Genomic DNA, 12,690 nt, shown 5'->3' on the forward strand with positions numbered 1-12,690 from the left:
GCAGAACGTTCTCCACGGCGTCTCAAGACTCTGTCACGTCTGTCACATGTGCTCAGTGTGAACCTGCTTTCATCTGTGAAGAGCAGAGGGCGCCAGTGGCGAATTTGCCAATCTTTGTGTTCTCTGGCAAATGCCAAATGTCCTGCATGGTGTTGGGCTGTAAGCACAACCCCCACCTGTGGACGTCGGGCCCTCATATCACCCTAATGGAGTCTGTTTCTGACCGTTTGAGCAGACACATGCACATTTGTGGCCTGCTGGAGGTCATTTTGCAGGGCTCTGGCAGTGCTTCTCCTGTTCCTCCTTGCACAAAGGCGGAGGTAGTGGTCCTGCTGCTGGGTTGTTGCCCTCCTACGGCCTCCTCCACGTCTCCTGATGTACTGGACTGTCTCCTGGTAGCGCCTCCATGCTCTGGACACTACGCTGACAGACACAGCAAACCTTCATGCCACAGCTCGCATTGATGTGCCATCCTGGATAAGCTGCACTACCTGAGCCACTTGTGTGGGTTGTAGACTCCGTCTCATGCTACCACTAGACTGAAAGCACCGCCAGCATTCCAAAGTGACCAAAACATCAGCCAGGAAGCATAGGAACTGAGAAGTGTTCTGTGGTCACCACCTGCAGAACCACTTCTTTATTGGGGGGGTCTTGCTAATTGCCTATAATTTCCACCTGTTGTCTATCCCATTTGCACAACAGCATGTGAAATTGAATGTCACTCAGTGTTGCTTCCTAAGTGAACAGTTTGATTTCACAGAAGTGTGATTGACTTGGAGTTACATTGTGTTGTTTAAGTGTTCCCTTTTTTTGAGCAATATATATATATATATTATATAGTAGCAGAAGGACCCAGCTTTGCACAGGTATATTTCATGTAATGTTTGTGTGCATCGTTAAAAGATATCGACAGTATCCCCCCATAAGAGTGACCTCTACAGCACGCCACCCCTTAATAGTGAACACCACAGCCCCCCACCCCTTAAAGTTGGATTCCATAGCAGTCCACTACCTTAACTTTGAATTTCACAGCAGCCCATCCCTTTAACAGTGAGTTCCACAGCACCCCATCCCCTTGACAGGGTCCTCCATTGCAGACCGTCCCCTTAACTGTGACCTCCACCGTTCCCTGCCTCCTTAACAGAGACCTCCACAGCGCCCGCCCCTTTAACAGGTACTGCCATAGTACCCTGCTCCCTTAACAGTGACCTCCACAGTATCCCCTCCTTTAACAGTGACCTCACAGTACTCCGCTCCCTTAACAGTGACCGCCACAGTCCCCTGCCCCCTTACAGTGACCTCCACAGTGCCTGCCCCCTTAACAGGGACCTCTACAGTGCCTGCCCCTTTAACAGCGACCTCCACAGCAGCCCGTCTTTTATTTGTGACCTCCACAGTACCCCGTCTCGTTAACAGTGATTTCCATAATAGCCCGCCCCCTATACAGTTATCTCCACAGAGCTCTGTTCTCTTAAAATGTGACCTCTACAGCACCCTGCCCCCTTACACTGACCTTCATAGAAGACCGTCCCCTTAACTGTGACCTCCACAGTGCCCGTCCCTTTAAGAGTGACTGCCAGAGTAGCGTGCTCCCTTAATAGTGACCTCCACAGTAGTACCCACTGCCTTAAAAGTGAGCGCCACAGAGGCTTCCCCTTTAATAGCAACTTCCACGGTCCACTGCCCCCTTAACAGTAACCTCCTCAGTGCCCACCTCTTTAAGAGTGACCTCCACAACACCCCACCCGTCCCCCTAATAAAGACCTCCACAGAGGGGCATTATTGTCTTTAATTGACAGAATATAAAACTTTACAGAATTAGTATACACTTAAGGTCATGTGAATTACATCAGCCTCTACAACAATGTTGGCTGAGTGTTGCGATCAAAATCATATTAACTTACACATAAGCCATCTTATACTAAGAATGTCCTTCGTTGCCTATAGCAACCAATCAGAGCTCATATTAATGACCTGTAACAAAATAGAAGCTGAGCTGTGATTGGTTGCCATATGCAACCTGATGAATATACAGACTAACTGCCGCAACAGCAAACAGACAATGGCTCCTGTAGTTTGGTGGTTAGGATACTAAGCAAACTTTTTGGGCAAATAATTGGAAAGCGCGGGGTGAAAATTTCCACTCAAAACATAGTCTATGACGTTCCCCGAACACACAGGAAACGGCTAAGCTAAATTTTGTGATTGTAAACGCGACGGTGCCGATTCCTTTAGCGGACATACATACATACATACATACATACACTCAGTTTTATATATTAGACTAGCTAAAGGACCCAGCTTCACTCAGGTATATTTAATCTATTTCATTTAATGCTTGTGTATGTTGTTAAAAGATATCAACAATATCCACTATAACAGTGACATCTACAGCAACCCGCGCCTTCAGATTCCCTGTCCTCCATCTGGTGCAGGGCTTGGATGGACACAAGGTTGTCCTTTTAAACAGCTCACTCTCAGACAGCAGCACTGTGCTGTCTGAGTGTGAGCTACAGGAAGAAAATCACCATCCCTCCCACCCCTACAGCTGACAGAATATAATTTTTACCTTCATTTTTTCAATCCCTGTCAGGAGTGGGAGGGTGTGTGGCCAAACCAGGTCAGGGCGTGGCTTAGTGGGACCTAGAACTTGATTTTTAACTTCATTTTTTCAATTCCTGTCAGCTGAGGAGTGAGAGGGGGCATGGCCTAACTGAATCGGGGGCGTGTCCTTTTGAACAGCTTACTCTAAGACAGCAGCAATATGCTGTCTGAGTGTGAGCTGCATGGAGAAATTCACCCTCCCTCCCACCTCGGTATCTGACAGAAGTAGGTTTTTTACTTCATTTTTTCAATCCCGGTCAGCTGAGGAGTGGGAGGGGGCGTGACCTAACTAAAGCAGGGACGTAACTTAGTGGGACCTGTAAGCGGGGTTTTAAGTTCGTCTTTTGAGGGTGGACACAATGTGGCAGGGTGCGTGTCTGGGCTTCTACCTGCAAGAGTGACACCCCTCTTCGCACCTTACTGGCTCATTTGCATACTAAATAAACTGGATTTTCATAGGATAAAAATATCTATTGCTGGAACAAAGGCACATCTTGAAATAAGGTATTAAGTGATATTAGGCCATGACTTTAATTCAATAGTGATTATCCTGCTAACAGATTTCCTTTAAAGCTCACCTACAGCAGTGAAGAAAAAATAACTGGGTTGTTATGGAAACCTGGAGTAAAACTGTGCATGTGGAGGCTAACGGCTTGCGAGCTTCTATTGGCTGATAAGGGTCATGTGACCAAGCTGTCACGGCGGGGAGTGGGGGAAACCCCCCCACCATGCGGTGTCAAAGGGTAAAGGGGATCAGCTTGGCCAAAAGGAGTAATAAGGGAGCAGGTCACCTCCTACCGCGTCCCTGATCCTCTCCCTGACTCCTCACTGTATGAGCGGACCCCGATGGTAGGACGACTTATACTCAGGATTCCTAGAAACCCTAAGTCGCCCTGGTAATTCCTCACTTAGGAGCAGGGGAGAGACAACCTGTTCATCCCAGTCATGGAGGAACAGGAGTCTCTATCTGAGGCCAGGCTGCAAGGAGAGGGGAACACATACAGCTATAAGGAGATGGCAGGTAAGTGAAACCAGTAACACACTTACCTGCCACAGACACACTGACTGGAACCCGTGCACAAGTGCTGGTGTCCCTACCAACAGTAAAGGACACGGCACACACCAAAACCCACACAGGAACCCAGGACACCCATAGCTGCAACAAACGTGAGACACCATAAAAACATCTATGACCACAAGGGTGGCACTCACTGGACAGATGGCATATGAAGACCAGGAGGATAACTCCAGCATACACCATGGCTGGAGTACCCCTCAGCTTCAGGCATCCAGCAGAGGCTAAATAGCCCAAGCAGCCACACCCACACACACATAAACCCAGTGTTAACAAAACACTAGGAAGGGAGTTAACCCTTCCAACACCAGACAAGAGAAGGAAGCAACTAAAAGGGGAAGTGCACACACAAGCAAACAAAACCACACGTTGCCACAGGCAACAACATGCGTGGCAACCATGTCATGGCAATCACCCAGAAGGCCGAGAAACTGCCACCGCATGCTCTCACAGCAACACGTTGCCGCGGGCAACCGCAAGTGTAGCAACAGTGTCACAGCGCACACCATAGGCCGTCACACAAGCTTCTATTGGCTAATGCATTTTTTGGGAATATCTCAGTACAGATGGCCTTGCGGTTCGCACGGCAGTCGTTTCGCAGCTAACTTTGCTCGTTCGCGATCGGCCGAACGGGCGAACATATGGTGATGTCCGCCGGTGCCAAAGTCTTTTACATTATTAATAACTTTTACCCATGACACATCCATCAGGTGGCACAGGACAGCCAATTGAGACGTTTCAGCACATGGACATACACCCTACCTCATAAATAAACCAGATCTGGCTGCCATTTTACATTCAGTCTTTTGCCAGTGTAGGGAGAGGATGCTGTGTGGAGCAGGCACAGACTGTGCTAGCTAATAGGACTGGTCTAGGTGTGCTATCAATAGGTGTAAAATACTGAGTGGCGTAATATACCTATAATATACTTTCTAACATAGAAAGTATATTACAGTGCATTTGTATTATGCAGCAGTTGGGTGCGGTTCGGCTGAGATACTGCAGCTATACAGAGTGCCAAACTCTATTGGAACAAATAATTTCTACTGGTGTGATATACCAGTAGCTCCCCCAAAAAAACTTATTGAAGCAAGGGTGTGATATACTAATAATATACTTTCTATATAGTGTATTTGGGTAGTGCAGCATTTGTTTGCAGTTTTGCAGCGTTACCACAGATACAGAGTGACAAATGCTATTGGAACAAATGGTTTCTACTGGTGTGATATACCAGTTGCCCCAGAAAAAAAACTGACTGAAGCAGGGGTGTTATATATCAATTATATACTTTCTATATAGTGCATTTGGGTAATGCAGCATTTGTTTGCGGTTATGCTGCGTTACCTCAGCTACAGATAGTGACAAACACCATTGGAACAAATAATTTCTACTGGTGTGATATACCAGTTACCCCCCAAAAAACTGAATGAAGCAGGGGTCTTATATACAAATTATATACTTTCTATATAGTGCATTTGGGTAGGGCAGCATTTGCTAGCAGTTTTTCTGCATTACCTCAGCTACAGATAGTGACAAACGCTATTGGAACAAATAATTTCTACTGTTGTGATATACCAGTTGCCCCCCAAAAAAGCTGATTGAAGCAGGCGTGTGATATACCTTCTTCCACCAATACTGCTCTTCTATAGGGACTTTTGTCACAGGGTCATTTTGAAAATGACAGGCAGAGGAAGAGGCAGGCCATTCTGCAGGGGTGGTAGGGTCAGGCAGGTGCACCAGTCCGGAGCCTAAGTGGGAAGTTGCAGAAAATGTGTGTGATTACGGCAAAGAATGCACCAGACTTGGTTGAGTGGCTCACTCAGCCTTCCGCTTCTGCACTCTCCTCATCCTCTCTATTTGCCCCCTCTTCACACTCTGCTGTGTGCACCCCCAAAGACACCACCACCACCATAGCCCCTCTACTCGAGTCAGAGGAAATATTTTCACATCCATTCCCAGACCTTACCGATGCGCAGCCATTTTTTTGCATCAGATGAGGAAAAAGAGGTAGCAACTGCCACCACCCAGCGGTCTGATGACAGTACCCAGATCAACCTAAGGAGGGTGGTCCCCGCTTTTGCTGCCTCCTCCGAGATCTATAATGTCAGTGGTGGTGAAGGGGACGATGATGACGAGTCTATTGACGTCAGGTGTCACTACCAGAGCTTTGGGACGTTCTCACAGCTCTGTTTCTCCACCCCTGTGATGATGTCACTACTAGAGCTGGGAGGAGTTCTCACTACTCTGTTTACTTTTGGTTTCTTTCACCACAGCTGTTCTTCATGTGTTTGATTTCCCTCTATTTATATCACCCCTCCTCCTATGATAGGATGTGGATTATAGCTCTCACTTCAGTTGTAGCTCTTGCTTTAGTTTCTTCACTTGTGGCTATCAGTTCACTGGACCTGTGTTCTGCTGCAGCCAGCACTCCGGATATTGCCAGCCTGTCCTTGGATCCGTCTTCTCTGCGGCTGCAACACCTCCAGCTAAGACATTGTTGTGTTCCTGTTTATTTCTGACTGGATCTGAGGTGGCCACGGTTCCCTCCATATACTGAGTAGGGCACTGGTGGCCGTGCCCCTTCCACTATTGTAGGGGTTACAGTGGTCATTAGTCTTAGGCACGTGGGCATGCCTCGTTCCGCCATTGGGATCCGGGCATGTGCTTTAGTAGAATAGGGAGAGCGTTGAGGGTCGGACAGGGGTCACCCTTTATCCTCCCTAGTTCTGGGTCCAGTCAGTAGCTCTGTACTGTGTATTACTATTGTTGCTCACATACAGCCGTGACATCAGGTGGGTGCCCACAAGAGAGGAAGAGGAAGGGAGTTCAGAGAGAGAGAGGGAGCAGCAGATAGGGAGGAGAAGCAGGCAGAACGTACAGTGCACAGGAGGCAAAAAGCAGACTGCTAATGTATCTGGAACGAGCCATCCACTATGCACGGCTACATCTGGCACTCCCAGGACACCGTCACATGGCTTCGTAGTATGGGCTTTTTTTAACGTGTCCTCTGTTTATAATAGTGTTGCCATCTGCAGCCTGTGCTGTCAACGCTTAAGTTGCGGTAAGCTCAACACTCACCTAGGGACGATCACCTTAAGAAGGCATCTGACCTCACATCAACGAGCCCAGTGGGAGCAACACCGTCAGAACCTACAAAGACACACTCCTGGTGCTCCATGTCCTGCCTCTTCTACTTCTCCTCTCTCCTCTTATTTGTCTTCCACTCCACCTTCCACCGTGCCGTCTTCGCGTTCAACTAGAAAAAGGCAGGCTTCCGTGGCCCAAATGCTCGAGCGAAAAAAGATGATGATGCCGGATAACCCTCTTGCTCAACGGCTGACCGCTGGCTTGTCGGAACTGCTAACCCACCAACTACTGTCATATAAACTAGTGGACTCAGAAGCCTTTAGAAAATTTGTGGCCATTGGCAAAACGCAATGGAAGGTCCCCTGAAGGAAATATTTCTCCCAGAAGGGCATCCCGGAGCTTTATGGCCAGCGGCCAGTGAATGTGTCTCTGGCACGCAGTGTCGGTGCCAAGATACATCTGACCACAGACACGTGGTCTAGCAAAAACGGGCAGGGAAGGTACATAACTTTTACTGCCCACTGGGTGAACCTTCTGACGGCCGTCAAGCATGCAACCCGTGGCACCCGTGTGGATTTGGTGTTACCGCCAATGGTTGCATGCAGGCCTGCCTCTTCTCCTCCTCCTACTCCATTCTCCGTCTCCTCCTCGGCTAAATTCTTCTTTTCCACTGCGACCGGCTCTTCCGCTGCGCCCCCAAGCTCCCCAGAACCTATTCGACGTGCCAGGTGAGACGTTGCCATGCTGTGCTGCGGCTCCTGTGCCTGGAAGCCAAGAGTCACCCTGGTCCTGCACTCCTTTCAGCTTTGCAGTCACAGACCGATCAGTGGCTAACCCCGCTTAATTTGACAGTTGGTAAATTGGTATGCGACAACGGTGCAAATCTGCTGAGCGCGCTGAAACAAGGAAAAATGACACACGTGCCGTGCATGGCACATGTCCTGAACTTATTTGTGCAGTGATTCGTTGCCAAATACCCCGGGGTCTAGGACGTCTTGCGGCCGGCCAGGAAAATCTCTGGCCATTTTATAAGATCTTACACAGCCATGGCTCGCCTTGCTGACGTTTATCGGCAACACCACCTGCACGTCAGACTCCTGATTTGTGACTGCGGGACGTGCTGGAACTCCACCTTGTATATGTTTGATAGGCTGCTCCAGAAGAAACATGCAGTTAACAACTACCTGTACGAACACTGCGGCAGGACAGGTTCTGGGAGCTTGTTTTTTTTTTTCATTGCGCCAGTGGCTGCTCATGCGCAACGCATGCAGACTTCTGTGGCCATTTGATGAGATCACTAAACTGATCAGTCGCAGCCAGGGCACCATCAGTGACATCGTACCTTACGCCTTCTTTCTGGAGCGTGCATTGTGTCGTGTCATTGATCAAGCTGTCGAGGAGCAGGAAGATGAGGAAGTCGCAATGCTGGAACAATTCCCAGGGGTGGCTACTCCATCTGAGACAAGTCCACAGGAGTCTGAAGAGGAGTTAGAGGAGGATGGTGCCAGGGTGGAGGAGGAGCAAGAAGCAGGGGCGGGCTGGGCCGGGGGGCAGGGAGGCAATTGCCCCCCAGGCCGCCCGAAATAAACGGCCACTGGGCCGACCGTCTTAAAAAAAAAATTTTTTTTTTTTTTTTTTTTTTTTAATTCTTCAGGGCCGCACCGCCGATCATCACCACAGGCGGCGCGGCCCTGGATGTCATTGCGGCCGTGCTGTGTGCTGTGGGGCAGGGGAGGGAGAGGCGTGTCCCTCCCCTGTTCTTCTGATAGGCCGCAGGCACTAATGCCTGCAGCCTATCAGAGGCCGGCTCAGGCAGAGCAATGACGTCATTATCATTGCGACGCCTGAGCCAGCACACAGCAGGGACACAGGCCAGAAGAGGCTGCATCGCTGCTGATGGAGGTAAGTATTAGTGTTGTTTTTTTTCTTCTTCTTTGCAGGGGGCTGGCACTATGGGGGGGGGATCTGGCACTTTGGGGGAGCTAGCACTATAGGGGGAGCTGGCACTATAGGGGGGGCTGGAACTATGGGGGAGCTGGCACTATGGGGGGGCTGGCACTATGGGGGGCTGGCACTATAGGGGGAGCTGGCACTATGGGGGGCTGACACTATGGGGGGCTGTCACTATAAGGGGGCTGTCACTATGGGGGAGGAGCTGGCACTATGGGGGGGCTGGCACTATAGGGGGGCTGGCACTATGGGGGGGGGGGATCTGGCACTATGGGGGGGATTTGGCACTATGGGGGGATTTGGCACTAAGGTGGGGAATCTGGCACTTTGGGGGAGCTAGCACTATGGGGGGGGCACTATAGGGCTGGAACTATGGGGCAGCTGGCACTATGGGGCGGCTGGAACTATGGGGGGGGCTGGAACTATGGGGGGGGCTGACACTATGGGGGGGGCTGACACTATGGGGGACTGGCACTATAAGGGGGCTGGCACTATGGGGGGGGCTGGCACTATGGGGTAGGAGCTGGCACTATGGGGGGGCTTGCACTATAGGGGAGCTGGCACTATGGGGGGGGCTGGCACCACGGGGGGGGCTGGCACTATGGGGGAGCTGGCACTATAAGGGGGCTGGCACTATGGGTGAAGTGGCACTATGGGGGGGCTGACACTATAAAGGGGCTGGCACTATAAGGGGGCTGGCACTATGGGGGGGGCTGGCACTATGGGGTAGGAGCTGGCACTATGGGGGGGCTGGCACTATGGGGGGGGCTGGCACTATGGGGGAGCTGGCACTATAAGGGGGCTGGCACTATGGGTGAAGTGGCACTATGGGGGGGCTGGCACTATAAGGGGGCTGGCACTATAAGGGGGCTGGCACTATAAGGGGGCTGGCACTATGGGGGGGGGGTGGCACTATGGGGTAGGAGCTGGCACTATGGGGGGGCTGGCACTATGGGGGAGCTGGCACTATAAGGGGGCTGGCACTATGGGGGGGCTGCCACTATGGGGGGCCTGGCACTATGGGGGGCTTGTACTATGGGGGGGGAGCTGGCACTATGGGGGCATTTCTTGCTGGCACATTATGGGGGGGCACCATGACACTATGGGGGGCTGTCACTATAAGGGGGCTGGCACTATGGGGGAGGAGCTGGCACTATGGGGGGGCTGGCACTATAGGGGGGCTGGCACTATGGGGGGGGATCTGGCACTATGGGGGGGATTTGGCACTATGGGGGGATTTGGCACTAAGGTGGGGAATCTGGCACTTTGGGGGAGCTAGCACTATGGGGGAGCTAGCACTATGGGGGGGGCACTATAGGGCTGGAACTATGGGGCAGCTGGCACTATGGGGCGGCTGGCACTATGGGGGGCTGGAACTATGGGGGGGGCTGACACTATGGGGGGGGGCTGACACTATGGGGGACTGGCACTATAAGGGGGCTGGCACTATGGGGGGGGGTGGCACTATGGGGTAGGAGCTGGCACTATGGGGGGGCTGGCACTATGGGGGGGGCTGGCACTATGGGGGAGCTGGCACTATAAGGGGGCTGGCACTATGGGGGGGCTGCCACTATGGGGGGCCTGGCACTATGGGGGGCTTGTACTATGGGGGGGGAGCTGGCACTATGGGGGCATTTCTTGCTGGCACATTATGGGGGGGCACCATGGGGGAGAGGAGCACTATGGGGGTATCTGGGGGCTCTAAAGGGGCTTTTTTTTAATTATTGGCACATTCTGGGGGGCACTATAGGGGAGAGCAGCACTATGGGGCATCTGGGGTTACTATAGGGGCACTATGGGGAAGTGGGGGCTCTAAAGGGGCCTTTTGTATTGGAACATTATGGGGGGCACTATGGCATTTGGTAGCACTAAGGGGGCATTTTTTACTGGCACATTATGGCAGGCACTATAGGGGAGAGCGGCACTATGGGGCATTATTTGGAGGCACTATGGGGGAGTGGAGCACTATTGGGGCATATGGTGGCACTAAGAAGGGAAATTTTTTTACTGGCACATTGTGGGGGAGAGGAGCACTATAGGGGCATCTGCTGGGGGTACTAAGGGGCATTTTTTTACTGGCATATTATGGGGGACACTATGGGGAAGGGGGAGAGGAGCAGTATGAGTGCATTTACTGGGGCACTATATAGGGGTATTTTATACTGGCATACATTATGGGGACATTAGCTCAACTGCGGGCACTAAGCGGGGGTATTTCATGTACTGTCATATTATAGGGAAAATTAGTACTACTAGGGGGTATTATGGGGAGCTTTACTACTACTGGGGGGCTATGAGGAACATGATTACTAGGGCACTATTGGGGCATTATTACTACTAAGTGTGCTCTGGCAGATAATTATTTCTATTGGTGGGATTTTGGGGGGCACTGTTACTTTGGGGGCACCCTAGCACAGTATCAGCTTAGCACAATTATTTTTGGGGGACATTATCTTTATACTATTAGTGTCTGGGCGCAGTTATTTTTTAGAGCACTGTGTGCCAATAATTGTTTAAGGGGGCACTATCTGTGTGGTAGTAGTATTCCCAGGGGTACTGTTTCTGCAGTATAGTATTGGGGGTGGCAGGAAACTAATGTCTGTTTCTCAATCTCTGCAGAGACGGGAGATGGCTGAAAAATCATCATGGCGGTCTGGTCTGAATGGAGAAGATGAGGAAAAAGAACGTCTACAACAAAGGTGACATTGGATGTAAGAGGTATGTGGTGCTATGTAGGAGAGGAGATGCTCCGGCTCCTCCCCCTGCCATTTGCAGAAGGAGGATTCAGAGCTGGGTGAGGATGACGAAAGGGGGCAGCAGGCCACGGGCGGGTGGCAGATGGTGGGGGGAACCACAAGCCTTAAGCAGGATCTGGGGAGGGAGGAGAGCGGAGGAGCTTCCTGGCTGTAGCTTGTTGTATAAGGAGGCAGTGCAGCCAGGACAGGTCCTCCCCTCTTCGTATGATGTGTAGACAGGCCTCAACTATAGAATGTCAGCTGTACAGTGTGTGTTGGGAGTGGCCTATTATATGTAGGAGGGGCTTTTAATAATGGGCGGGGCTAAAAATGGGCCACTTGACTGGATTTGCCCCCCAGGACTAAGGCTGCCAGCCCTCCCCTGGCAAGAAGAGCATGCTTTAAATGTTTCTGGGATCCCTGGTGTAGTCCGTGGCTGGGGGGAGGAGACCGAGGACGACATTATCCTGGACGATGAGCAGGAGCCAGGCCACTCCACCGCTTCCATTTTCGTGCAAATGGGGGCCTTCATGCTCCAGTGTTTGAAGAGGGACCCCTGTATAAAAAGCATAAAGGGCAAAGACCAGTACTGGGTTGCAGTGTACTTTCACCCCCGGTACAAACACAAAATGGCGGACATGTTACCAGCATCACAGAGGGCTGTCAGAATGCAGCACTTCCAGGCCTTGCTTCGAGAAATGATGCATTCTGCTTTTGCGGGCGCTGGCAGAGGGATTTCCACTCACAGAGAACAATTGCGGGTACCAATCCAACAGGACATGAGAGAAAAAGGCGGTTTGAAGATGTGTTGGTCACTTCTTATATGAGATCATTCTTGCAGCCCACCCATTGAGAGCCGCCCTCTGGATCCAGCCTCAGGGAACGCCTAGACCAAACAGGAGTCCGACTACATCGGGTTAACGGCCAATGTGGACGCTCTGAGAAGCGAGGAACCCCTGGACTACTGGGTGTGCAGGCTTGACCTATGGCGGGAACTGGCACAATTTGACAAGGAACTGTTGGCTTGCTCCTCGTCCAGTGTCCTGTCCGAAAGGACATTCAGTGCAGCAGGGGAATCGTGACCGATAAGCGCACTCACCAAGCTCACGACAGTTTGGACTGCCTCACATTTCTAAAAATAAATGAGGCATGGATCTCGGAGGAATTCAAAACCTGTGACGACCACATTTAATTGAATTTCCTCTTGCCAGCCCACAAATATCTGCACCACCCAGAATA

The sequence above is a fragment of the Bufo bufo genome, chromosome 3, assembly GCF_905171765.1.
Source record: "Bufo bufo chromosome 3, aBufBuf1.1, whole genome shotgun sequence".
Taxonomy (NCBI): Eukaryota; Metazoa; Chordata; class Amphibia; order Anura; family Bufonidae; genus Bufo; species Bufo bufo.